This window comes from Bubalus kerabau, chromosome 6, assembly GCF_029407905.1.
Source record: "Bubalus kerabau isolate K-KA32 ecotype Philippines breed swamp buffalo chromosome 6, PCC_UOA_SB_1v2, whole genome shotgun sequence".
Taxonomy (NCBI): Eukaryota; Metazoa; Chordata; class Mammalia; order Artiodactyla; family Bovidae; genus Bubalus; species Bubalus kerabau.
The window spans coordinates 77,642,972-77,655,384 of NC_073629.1; the positions used below are offsets into that span (position 1 = coordinate 77,642,972).

General features: G+C 43.0%; 1 long non-coding RNA gene across 1 annotated transcript in view; it reads left to right on the forward strand.

The window, feature by feature from the left end:
- Positions 1-4,345: 4,345 nt before the first annotated feature.
- The window catches only part of LOC129655290 (uncharacterized), a 37,089-nt gene continuing 29,021 nt past the window's right edge, over positions 4,346-12,413 (forward strand). Inside the window, exon 1 of the long non-coding RNA XR_008715870.1 lies at positions 4,346-5,060. This is a non-coding gene — a long non-coding RNA (uncharacterized LOC129655290). The remainder of the gene's footprint in view (positions 5,061-12,413) is intronic.

A 12,413-nucleotide genomic window follows, 5' to 3' on the forward strand; every position in this document is an offset into this window, starting at 1 on the left:
CAAGAGCTAAATATATGCTTTGAAGTGCAATTACCCCATTGTTGCTGGGAAACTTGTCAGTTTGAGGTTGGCTTCATCAGGTTTGAAGCTGAGAAACTTCTGGGATGTCAGGTTCTAGTAACAAACTGAAAAATTTCCTGGCAGAATAAGAAATAAAATTCTCAAGTAGACTTCTTGCCTCCCCAGAACACAGTGGGGAGGATGGTTATCACCAAAAGGCCTTGGAACTGATGCATGATGTGAGGCCAGGAGCTTGAGGAGGCCATGGCATGTGCCACAGATGAAAAATGGAAGCAGGCTCATGACACAAGCAGGTATAAGTTAGCCACCCAATGGGGCTCCTAATCCAAAGGGAAGTAATTGAAAAAATATGAAATTAATAATAACCAACATTTATTGAGCTCTCCACATGCCTATCTAACCATCCCTTCATTTATCCAAGCATCAAATTTTATCTATCTATCCACCCATCCCTATACATCCACCTATTCATCCATCCATCAATCCATACCCATCAAATATTTACTGGGGGCCTGTTAGGTACTGAGGGCTTTCTTGGTGCTGAGAATATAGAGATGAATGCAGCAGATTGAACCCTTGCCCTCATGAAACATACATTCTAGTGGGATGTAGAGTAGAGGGAGGAGACAATGAGCAAATACATAAATATTATATAATACAACCTCAGTGATAAGTGTTATGAAGAAAAAAAAAAACCAGGATGAGGGGACTAAGACTGTCAGGAGAATTTTTAGATAACATGGCCAGGACATTTTGCTAAGCATAGGACAAAACATAATTGTATGTAATTTTCCTCTGCAGTGTATATTAGAGGACACTGGATGGTAATAAATTAACTTGTTTCCAAGAGTTAGATTCAAATTCAAGCCCACGTAATGCCACAGTCTATGCCCTTGGCACTTCTGTTTTTCAGTCCCAGGGATCTGAACTGGTCAAAGCTGAGCCAGATAAATGCTGGTATGTTGCTGTAATTTTTTTCTCTAGCACAAATATTTATGAAGTTTGTATGATGTATGACACACTGCACCAAACTCTGGGAAATAGACTGTCCCTGCTCTAAAAGAGCACATAGTCTGGTAGAAATGTGGACAATTTAGAATACAGCAGAGCAAACCCTGGGTCTTCTGTAAGGGTCGGTGCTGGGATAGGAGCTCTAGAGAAGGCTGGAGCCCCTCAGCCTGACCGCACCCGCCCACCTCTGTGCTCAGCCCTGCCTTCCTTAGATCTCACCTCCTTTCACTCACCTCTTGCCCCAGTGCTCCACCCAGCCTGCCCCGCTCATTGTTCCTCAAGTCCACCCTACTTGCCCTTGCCTCAGACTTTTCACTACCCACTGCATCTGCATTGCTTTCCATTCCCTACCCAATTTTATTCAAAGAGTTATTTCCATCTTCATGTACTGTGTATAATTTCTGCTCCTGTGTTTATGCACTGTCTCCTCCACTTGAATATCAACTCTTCAAGAGCAAAGATTTTTTTTTTATTATTCAGTTTTATCTTCCTGGCAGCTTGAAACAGTGTCTGACACAATGCAGGTCCTTAATGAAGGGAAGAATGTATAAATGACTCGCACTGGGCTTGATGATAGCTGGGGGACTCAAATGTAAAAATGCAAAAGCCTGGGCCCCACCCTGGGGAGTTAGTAATTTTGGAGTAAAGCCTGAGCATCTGAAATTGTCAAATGCTGAAAGTTAATTCTAAGGCACCAGAGCCAACTGTTAAATATTCAGGAATTTTGTGAGCTGGTTGCTAAATTCAGCCATTGTGAAAAATTAGATTATATAAAGCCACAATTGTGTTTAATTATATTTAAAACAAATATACTCAAACTTGAAATACCCCAAATTCATCACTATAATTCCTAGGTATTTTACTACAGATTACTATTATCTGTGCTCTTGGGTTATGTTGACTGTATTTGTACAGCAGAAATACTCTACAGCATAAGCTACTGTGTGGCCCTTCCCAACACTATTCAGTGATGTCACATTGATAGCTTGAAATTGGTCACCACAGAAGTATTTTCCATGGATGGTAGCCTGCCAGACTCCTCTGTCCATGGAATTCTCCAGGCAAGAATGTTGGAGTGGGTTGCCATCCCCTTCTTCAGCAGATCTTCCCAACCCAGGAATCGAACCCAGGTCTCCTGCATTGCAGGCAGGTTCTTTACCCTCTGAGCTATTGGGGAAGCCCATGGGAGTATTTACACCCTGGAAATTGCTAAATGCTACAGATTAGGTCTTGGTCTGTCTGAAGAACCAGTTGTTGAAGATTTACCAGCACACCACTGGGCACCCTCAAGTTCAAGAAACACTGACAGATGGAGAGAGAATGGATTCAAATCAACGGTGCCACTCGTTAGCTGACACTTTGGAATACTCTGGGTGGTTCCCTTGGGCTAGTGCTGTGGTTCTCAAACTTTCAGGTGCTGGAAACCCTTTATGGTGTTAAAAACTATTCAGGACCCTCAAAAGATTTTGTTTATGTGGGTCATATCTCTGGATATTTATTGCAAAATACTGAGTTAAAATGAAAAAAAATTTAATGTGCTTATTAATTGAAAATAATAGTTTTAGTTTAAATAAACATAGTTTATCTTTTATGAATAATAAATGGATTTTCCAAAACAAAGAAAACTTTAATGAGAAGCTGACATAGTTACATTTTTGTAAACCCCTTGTCAAGCTTAACAGAAGACAGCTGGCTCCTTATACCTGCTTTTTCATTCAATCTGTTAGAATGTGGCCCATTATGGAGCTTTGGGAAAACATCACTGAATTCTCATGAGAGAGTGAAAGTGAATAAAGCAAATAATGTCTTAGCATTATTATGAAAATAGCTTTGACCTCAGGCCCCTTGAAAGGGCCTTACGGACCCCATGGGTCCTTGAATCATGTTTTGAGAACCTCTCATGTAGCATAAAAAGTCCAAAGTATGCAGGGGAGGAACTGATGGATTGGAGATAAAGCATGAGAGAGAAGCAGGGGCCAGATGGCATCTGATGGAGTTCATGGAGAGCCGCTGAGAGCTTAAAAGCTGGAGACTGACAAGGTCATTCTTTTATTTTGGAGAGATCATGGGTTATAGTGAGGAAACTAGACTAGAAAGGCTGAGAGGGGTTTGGGGTGGGGGCCCAGCTGGGAGGTTGTTACCATAAAGCAGATAAGACATGAAAGAGGCCTGAACTGAAGTCATGGCTGTAAATCTGGAGGGCAAGTGTAGCATGGTAGAGTTGAAATAATTTTGCAATCAATTATATGTGAGGGGAAAAGAAGGGAGGGAGGGTGTACCCAGATTTCTGTATTGGGCAGCTGAGTGGGTGGTGAATGGTCCAGGGTAGGAAATAATTAACTCCACTTTGCACTTGTAAGCAGAATTTTCTAGTAGGCAGTTGACAGGTAGGTCAGAGAATAGGAGAGGTATCCAGGCAGGGCAGAAGTGGCCTGGGGAAATCAGCCAAGGCTTAGAGGGACAAACTGATTTGACTATCATCACGCAGCTTCTAAGTGCCTAGAACATTTTTCAGCAGGATAATGCACGAAACTGTTATCGCAGTGCCCAGCACACAGTGGTTATGTAAATAAATTGGTTATATTTTGTCTTCATTTATTTATTTTTCTCTAACTTGCAAATGGATTGTGTAGGTGGTTCCCCTGCAGTCCACTCCACAGTTCCTGAGGTTCATTTGTGATAGTATAACGTGTGGGCTAATGCAAGAGGCTTAATGCAATTTTCTTTAGGCTATGGCCAGGAAAATTAGTAAGACTGAAAAATATTAGGTAGCTATTCTGCAACTTGCAATGGAAAAATCTGAACAGAGTAAAAACCTGGGAGCAGGGTATCAAGCATCAACCCCTCTGTCCCCAGATGCTTTAGGAGCAGAAGAAATCTGGTGCCGAGTTAAACAGCTATTGCATGGGCTCTGTGCATAATGAGCACTGATACTGACCACATGATTGATGCGGGACAATTTAGTCACAGGGTGCCCAGAAGGGTGAGGGGGATGGTCAGATAAGGCTCATATAACTGTAATTCAGTCACACATTTACCCAACAAATAATCTTTGAGTATCCAGCCAGAGACAAAGCAAGATGTTAAGTCCTGTGGGAGTTATAAAGTGGGATGAAATTAGGATCCTACCTTTAAGGAATTTACAGCCTCTAATGTGAATAAGGAACATTTCTTGAACTCTTATATTATGCTAGACACTGTTCTAAGCCTTAGACATGTGTTAGGTCTTTTGATCTTGACAACCAATAGTATAGGTTGCATGTTATTATTATCAATACATTTCTCATTATTCACATGGGAAAGCTAAAGCAAGGGGGAATTAAGGCACTTGCCTAAATCGCTAGAACACATGCTACCAACGGGGAGACAAGTGAAAATCTCTGAGAGTGAGATCAAGGTAATCATCGGTCAGATCAACTAAACCTGTAACATGTCTTCACCAAGCAAGCTTGCTTTAACTGTTGCTATAAATACCTTGCATGTTCTCCAAGCATCAGGTAGCTTAAACAAGTTGTCCAAGTTGTTTGTCAAGAACTTGGAGCCAGCTGTGTCCAGTTTAAGTTCAAGCCAGTTAAGACTGCTTAGGACCACCAGCCCTCCAATTGGGCTTGAACAAGTGTTTGCCCATGACCTTTTGACATCAGAGGGCCCAAAACTCCACCCTCATAACATGCTAATGTCTCCATTTCTTGAATCTTCAGCCTATGAAGAAGCCTATAGCATAGTTTTGCCTGAGCAGAACAACAATTACATCACTTTCTAATTTCCAATCACCTTTTCCCATGCTTCCCATGCCTCAGCTTTATCCCATAAATACCCCCAGCCCCTCATTTCAGGGGATGCTGGTTTGAGAGTTCTCCATCTTTCTGTTTGGTCGCCTTGTGGATGAGCCCTTTGGTGCAAAGTTTGGCATCTCAGCATTTGGTTTGCTGTATATGTCAGAAAGCAACCTGTTTAAGTAAGAAGAGGATGTTGGGCATGCACCCAGTCTTCTGTAGTGGAGCGGGCCAAGGAGAAGAAACTTGCAGGTAGGAGCATATGAGACTGCTCTGGAGCACAGGCAGTATGTGGAGTGTAATGGGAGGTGAGGGGGAAAGCATGGCGCCAACCTGGCATTGCTAAGTCGTTTCAGTCATGTCCGACTTTGTGCGACCCCATGGATGGCAGCCCACCAGACTCCCCCGTCCCTGGGATTCTCTAGGCAAGAACACTGGAGTGGGGTGCCATTGCCTTCTCCAACCTGGTACAGAGATGGCCCATATATGGCCTATATATATATATATATATATATTCAGTAAAGAGCTAGAGAATCTTTTAAAGCACAAGGGGTTATGTAATAAAAAAAATAGTTTAGAAAAAATGACACAGCAGAAGAGTTGAAGGAGAGGGAGAACGAAGGCAGGAGAATAAAGGTAGGGCCCCAATGATTCTTTGATCTTCCTTGAAAGAAGAGTTAGGGTTAGCTTGTTTCTGCAATTGATATTCTTTATAACTCTCTTTCACATTTAAAGTAGCATGTACTCACTATGGGTTTCCCAGGTGGCACAATGGTAAAGATTATGCCTGCCAGTGCAGGAAATGCAAGAGACTTGGATTTGATTCCTGGCTCAGGAAGATCCCTGGAGTAGGACATGGCAACCACTCCAGTATTCTTGCCTAGAAAATTCCATGGACACAAAAGCCTGGTGGGTTGCAGTCCCTGGGATCGCAAAGAGCAGCACTCAACTGCACATGCAGCAGACGTGTACATGCTCACTATAGAAAACTTAGAACATGCAGAAAAGTGTAAAGATGAAAAACACCCATGACATCCAATACTCCAAGGTAACTACCATTAATATATTTATTTACTGCCAGGCTTTTTTCTAGGCATTGTTCTCTAGGTGGGTTGACAGATGACGTGTGGTGGATAAATAGATAAATAGAATTGGTTGAGCAAATTGGAATTATGTTGCTTAGAATCCTGCATTCCTCTCTCCTCCCCACCATGGTCACAATGGGAATGTTTTTCTCCTCCTATTAAACATTTCTTTAAACAATCATGTATTTGGTTGATTGAAATATGGCATAATTTAAGTAATTTGCTATTGTTGGATATGTTCTTTGGTTCCTACTTTGCTTTTGTAGTTGCAAATAGTGCTGTAGGTAACAACCTTGTACGTTGATCTTACCCCTTATCTCTGAGTATTTCCTCAGGTTTAATTCCTATGGCTGAAATTACCAGGTTAAGGGGTCTGAGCATTCTTCAGGTTCTTGATCTGTATTTCTAAATTGCTTTTTGGAAAGACTGCAACAATTTGCATATCCACCAGCCCTGGGCAAATGTTCTGCCAGTGGATTGTACATTCTGCATCAGCTTTTAAATATCTAGCCCTGAATTGTGTTGGTTATGCCAGGCCACAGTTTCAAATTGGATTTCAAATATTTTGACTTGGATCATGTGTCAGATCAGGACAGTTCTTTCTCGAAGCCAGGTTTGTGCAGTAGCCCAAGTGCTTGATAAGGAGCTGTTTCTGTCGTCAGTGTAGAAATGAAATTGACATCATCGACCATTGCTGGACAGAAAGGAATACAACTTGAAGAAAGCTCCTTATAAAGAAATGGGAGGACTGGCTTTTCAGACACCTTATTTTTAAGTCTACTTCAGCATAAGCAATCCTGATGATCTGGGGCCTGATTACCACACATTTTTAGCCCTGGTCTGTCTCTTTCTGATGAGCTGGGATTTGACCAATTCATTTTTCATTAACCCCTGTGCCAGAAGACTGAAAGAAGCAACAAAAGAAAAAGAAAATCAGAGATGCCCAAGCTTTTCTGGTTTTCTTTTTTGATTGATGGATGAATAAACTCAGAATGTAAGTGAACACTCTAATAGTCCTTGCTCTTTGGCACTCAAATCACAGAAAGTTGAGAGGTTGTCTTAGAAATGATTGGGAAGAATTTTTTTTTTCCGATCATAATGATGTCTGATTTTTCTAGCTTTGGATAGTACATGTCTAGTCTTTTTTAAACCTCTAACATACAGAAGTCCAAGGGACTCTCTTAGGGTTTTGTCCATTTCATCCTACTCATCCTCCTAGCATGTCCCAGTTTATCTGTGTGATGAAGAAGAGGGGGTGAATTAGATTACTGTCCATTCTAACCCCAGTGAATCTTTAATCCTAACATCTTAATCCAGGATGAATGCCCTATGGAGAAGATTGAAGGTAGCAGGGAATCCTGGTGTTTTGACATTTCCCATAGGCAAACTATAGTTCCTTTCCATAACAGCTACACTATGCTAAGTGCTCTACAAATATTATCACATTCATTCCAAATGATGACAGGTACTATTAATAGTGCCGGGGTTTACAGGTGGGGGAACTGAGTCACATAGGCATTAAGTATTGGGTTGACCAAAAAGTTCATCCGGGTTTTTGGTGAAATGTTACAGGAAAAACCCAAAGGAACTTTCTGGCCAACCCAATTCCGTGAAGGTGTCCCAGAGCTGGTGAGTTGTAGAGATGTGTTTCAAACCAAGCCAGTCTGGGCCCAAAGTGAGGGCTCTCAACCACTGTACTATGCTGTCTTCACAATTACAGCTTTTTCTCAATTAGCCTCTGAATGGTCCAAAGCCCACTGACTCTGCTTCCCATGATTGGCTCTGTCAACAGATGTATATGTCTCGCCAGCCTCAAACTGGGGCTTCCCAGGTAGTGCTAGTGGTAAAGAACCTGTCTACAATGCAGGAGATACAAGAGACACGAATTCAGTCCCTGGGTTAGGACTTTCTCCTGGAGGAGGGCATGTCAACCCACTCCAGTATTCTTGCCTGGAGAATCCCATGGACAGAAGAGCCTGATAGGCTACAGTCCATGGGGTCTCAGAGTCGAACACAACTAGAGAGACGTAGCATGCATGCCTGGCCTCAAACTGATGGTGGAAACACAAGCATACCTCATGGTGTTGGCTTGCAGCATGAATAAGATGTTGTTTGTAATGAATAACTCTCTTCATATATTGGCATTTGCTAGCTGGGCAAGTTGACTCTCTGTGCCTCAGTTTACCTATCTGTCAAATGGATGTGATAGTATCCATTTCAGGGGATTGTTGTGAAAGTCGAATGAATTAATACATGTGAAGTACTCAGAACAGTATCTAGCACAGTGACACTACTCTTTAAATGGTGTTAATATCATTACATCACATTATAAGCTACAACTATTTACAAGGCACTGTGCAAAACATTGGAAAAACAAGGTTAAACAACACAGGTGGGTCCCTCCCCTCAGGTCTAGTGGAGGAAATTTTTTTGAACAAATACTAAATGATAAACGTTAGGAGTGTTACAAAGAAGAACTATGGGTTGCTGTCAGAGCGACCAGTTAAAAAGCTCTAACCTGATCCCTAACTGAAGATCAGGGAAGTCTTCCATAAGAAGGTAGCTTGGCATAGCAGACACTGAAATCTTAATTTCTCCCCAGGTGTATTTCTCCTTACTTTCTGTATTCTCACCTGTTTTCTTCACCCCCAATGTCCAATCCATGAACAAGATATACAGGCTCTTATTGTAAAATAAACCCCAGTTTTATTCCATTCCACCAGTATTACCCTTTCTTGAACCACCACATCCACCTTGCCTTCTGCAGGAGTCTCCAAAGGTTTTCCTTCCATGCTTTCTCTCTGTCATATCTGCTACCCATTCTCCATAGCATCAAGAGTAATCTTTTAAAAATGTGAACATAAATTAAAATGTCCCAGTGACTTACATTTAAACTGAAAATCTGGGGCCCTTACCCATGGTTTATAATGCCCTAGGTGATCTGCCCCACTTACCTCTCTGACCAATGGTATACCTGTCTGTCTCCATCACTGTGCCCTAGGAATAAGTCTTTTTCCTCTTGGCTTTACAAAGCTTGTCCTGCCTCAGGACCTTTGCACTTGCTGCTGCCTCTCTCTGGTGTATCCTTTTTATCAGTGTGACAGCTCCAGTCACTAAGAGGTGATCTAATCAACCTGTAGAGATCTCCCACCCAACCACTACTCTCCAGAGAGCCCCAAGTTCCCTACCCCATCTTTGTTTTTCCAACAATCACCAAAATTATCTTGTCCATTCTTTGCTTACTTGTTTCCTCTTTCTTCCCAGTGCTGGAATATAAGATAAACAGGATCTAGGGCGCTGCCTTTTATTCACTACTGTCCCCATCATCTAAAACAGTGCCTGGGACTTCCCTTACGGTCCAGTGGTTAAGAATCCACCTTGCAATGCAGATGACACAGGTTCAATTCCTGGTCAGGGAACTAGGATCCCACATGCCACAGGCAAGCCCATGTGCTGCAACTAAAACCTGACCCAGTCAAATAAATAAATATTAAAAAAAAAAATCAGAGCCTGACACACAGTAGGTACTAAATAAATATTTGTGATCCAAATGACTGAAGTTCTTTTTATCTGATTTCTAAAAGGAGGATGAGAGTTAACCAAGTGAAGATGAGGAGCAAGAATCTTCCAGGCAGGGGAACAGTATGTTTAAAGACCTGGAACTTCAGGAAGAGTATGGTATCTTAAGGGAACTGAAAAGAAGTGCAGCTGGAGTGCCAAGGACATGGAAGGTTGAGGCTGGCAGACAAGTAGGGCCAGAGCATCCTGGGACCTGTAGCCATGCTGAAGATTGTGGACTTTTGTAAGGGCAGTAGAAGGCTGTTTTAAAGCTTAAGCCACAGACTCAGGTTAGTGTTTCTAAAAGAACTCTCTGTAGTCAATGGATTGGCTTAGGGTAGATTTTAACACCAGGTCATAACTCCCTTTCCCTTGCCTCAATCTGAGCAAAACCTTGTAGGGTAGACAAGAAACACATGATTACTTCCAAACTGCAGGTGTAAAATTAAAAAAGCAAAGATTCCGAGAGCATAAACAAATTGCTGATGGTCAGCATGACTCGATTCTGGCCTTCCCTGGCTTTAAGCAGCCATGAACAAAGGACATGGGAAGTGCGTATAGGGAGCACCCGGCTGAATGCCCTTGGTGTCTCTCCTCTCTGTCCTCAGGAGGGAGGGCATCAGGCACAACATACATTAGAACCCATGCTTGTAATAAATCTTCTGCTTCCTTGTGAAAAGACCATCATGAATCTTGTCTATTAAAGAGCTTCTCTGCTCTGTGAATTTTAACAACCTTCTTTAGTGTAGAAATTCGGCCTCTTGTTGTCCACGTTTGAAATTCAAATCTTGGGCGAGTAGATATATTACACCGCTGAGGTACAGGAGCGGGAAGGCCATCCATCCATCCACCTCCATTTAGGTCATTGCTTTTCACCTGTAACGGATGAATCCTCTGCCCTGGTTTGCTTCTACATCACTGTTCACCCGCCGCCCCCACCCCCCACCCCACGATGAGAGCCCAGAACACTAACTGCTGTGGTGGGAGGAAGAGAGGTAACTGCTACAGGTGAGGTGGAGCACGAGCCGGATCCCATTTAATCCATCAGCAGCAATCCCTTCCTTGCTTTTGCTGATTGAGAGATCTAAATCGCATGTTTCAGGTAAAACGTACCACCACATTGGAATTAAAGTCAATAGTCTCTATTCTGACTACCCCCACACCAAATCCACCCCCATCATCCCTTACATTGTCAGAACCACCTCCCCAGTGACTCAGCCTCAGATTTTTCTCCCAACTATCGCATGCTCCATTACCATCAGTCATCTGATGGAAACAAATCTGGTTAGGTTTCTGCCTGGCTCAGAAACATTCTCTGGCTCCCCACTGCCCACAGCTTACCATCTAATAAGGAACAAAACCAATCATGCTAGAAGAACAATAAGAGAAGAGGCCTGTTAGGGCAACGGGAGGTGTGGATGATTCATGACGCTTTTGCTGCAGGAGCAGCGGCTGAGGGGTGGGGGGCACGGAGACTCCACAGAAGGCGGCTGAGCTGGATTTGGTGATGGATAGAGGGGTCTCTTCTAAAAAGAAGGCGGCAACATGAGCAAAGGCACTGAAAGGCTGAAGCCACGGCTTCGGCTGCCCCTGGGACACATAACCAGTTGTTATTGCGCCATGGAATCTTTCTCTCCGAGCTCTGAGGAGCAGCATAGCAACAAGCAATGATTTGTTACAGCTAGGTTGTCAGGCAGTTTATCTGATGTTAGCGTCCACGTGAACTGCATGATGATTTATGAAACTCAATTTCTTCACCAATACAGGCAAACAGATTCAGCTGTGCAGTTAGGAAGAGCTTGGGGAAAGGCAGCCTCTAGGGAGAGACTGAGGCTACCCTCCCCCTATGGCTCCAGCTCCACCTCCACCTCCATGCCGCACTGGTTGGGATCAAGGCTTTGGTACACAGCTACAGGACTGGGGCTGAGCTTGCAGGCTAATAAGGAAAATGATTAAAAAATAAACCAAAAAACAATGCTGGAATTCAAATGCCATGGTGTCGCTGTGGTTTTTCCCTTTTTGCCTACTGGATTTGGCTTTGGAACTCTCTCTTTTCCTGTGGGGCTAAGGAAGGGGTATCTGTGTCCTGGGAAGGTCAAGTAGATACTGCAAGGGTACCAGTAGAGGGGTTCAGGGGAAGGGAGGCTTCCTCTGTCTCTGAGGCAGTCCCTAGCCTAGACTTAAAGCTAAAGGGGCAAAGAGTCCTGAATATTTTTCCAGTTCATTTCATTGGGACCATAGGGTTCCCCAGAGGCACTGGGTCTAAATCATAGCTAATAAGAAAGAGGGTCCATTTGCCCAGGCTTGTTCTCTATGTTGCTTTCATCAAACTTGGCAGCCTAAGGTCAATGGTATTTGGAGATTGTCCTTGAGGCTAGATTGGTCCCAAAGTTTAGAATTGCCAGGCCCCAGGGCCACAAGGAAGACTCAGATTCATGCTCTGTGAATTTTGTGTCTGGGACTCTGGCAAGAACTCACAGTAAGAAACAAGGATATGATACAGTTAGTTCCAACTGCCTTCAGCCCAAAGCAGAATTGCTACTGATAAAGGCACTCTGACTTGTCCTAGGCTGCCTGCTCCTTTGGCACTGCTTCTGCACAGCATTCCATGTCCTCTCTAGGCCTGTGAATACATTAGCCAAGTGACTATATAAGAGTCGCCCTATAAGAGTCAAGTGATCTATAGACCTAATGCAGTTTCTATTAAAATCCTAGCATGGTTTGGTAGACATAGACAAGCTTATTCTAAAATTTACGTGAAAAAGGAAATGTGCTAGAAAGGCCAAAAGAATTTTCAAGAAGAGTAAAGTATGAATAAAGACTTTTCAGTGTTAAGGCTTAATAGTTACAGTAATCAAGGCAGTGTGGTATTGGTAGAGAGAGAGGCGAACAAATCAAGGGGACAGAACAGAGAGCCCAGAAATTGACCTGCAACATATGCCCAAGTGATTTTTGACAAAGG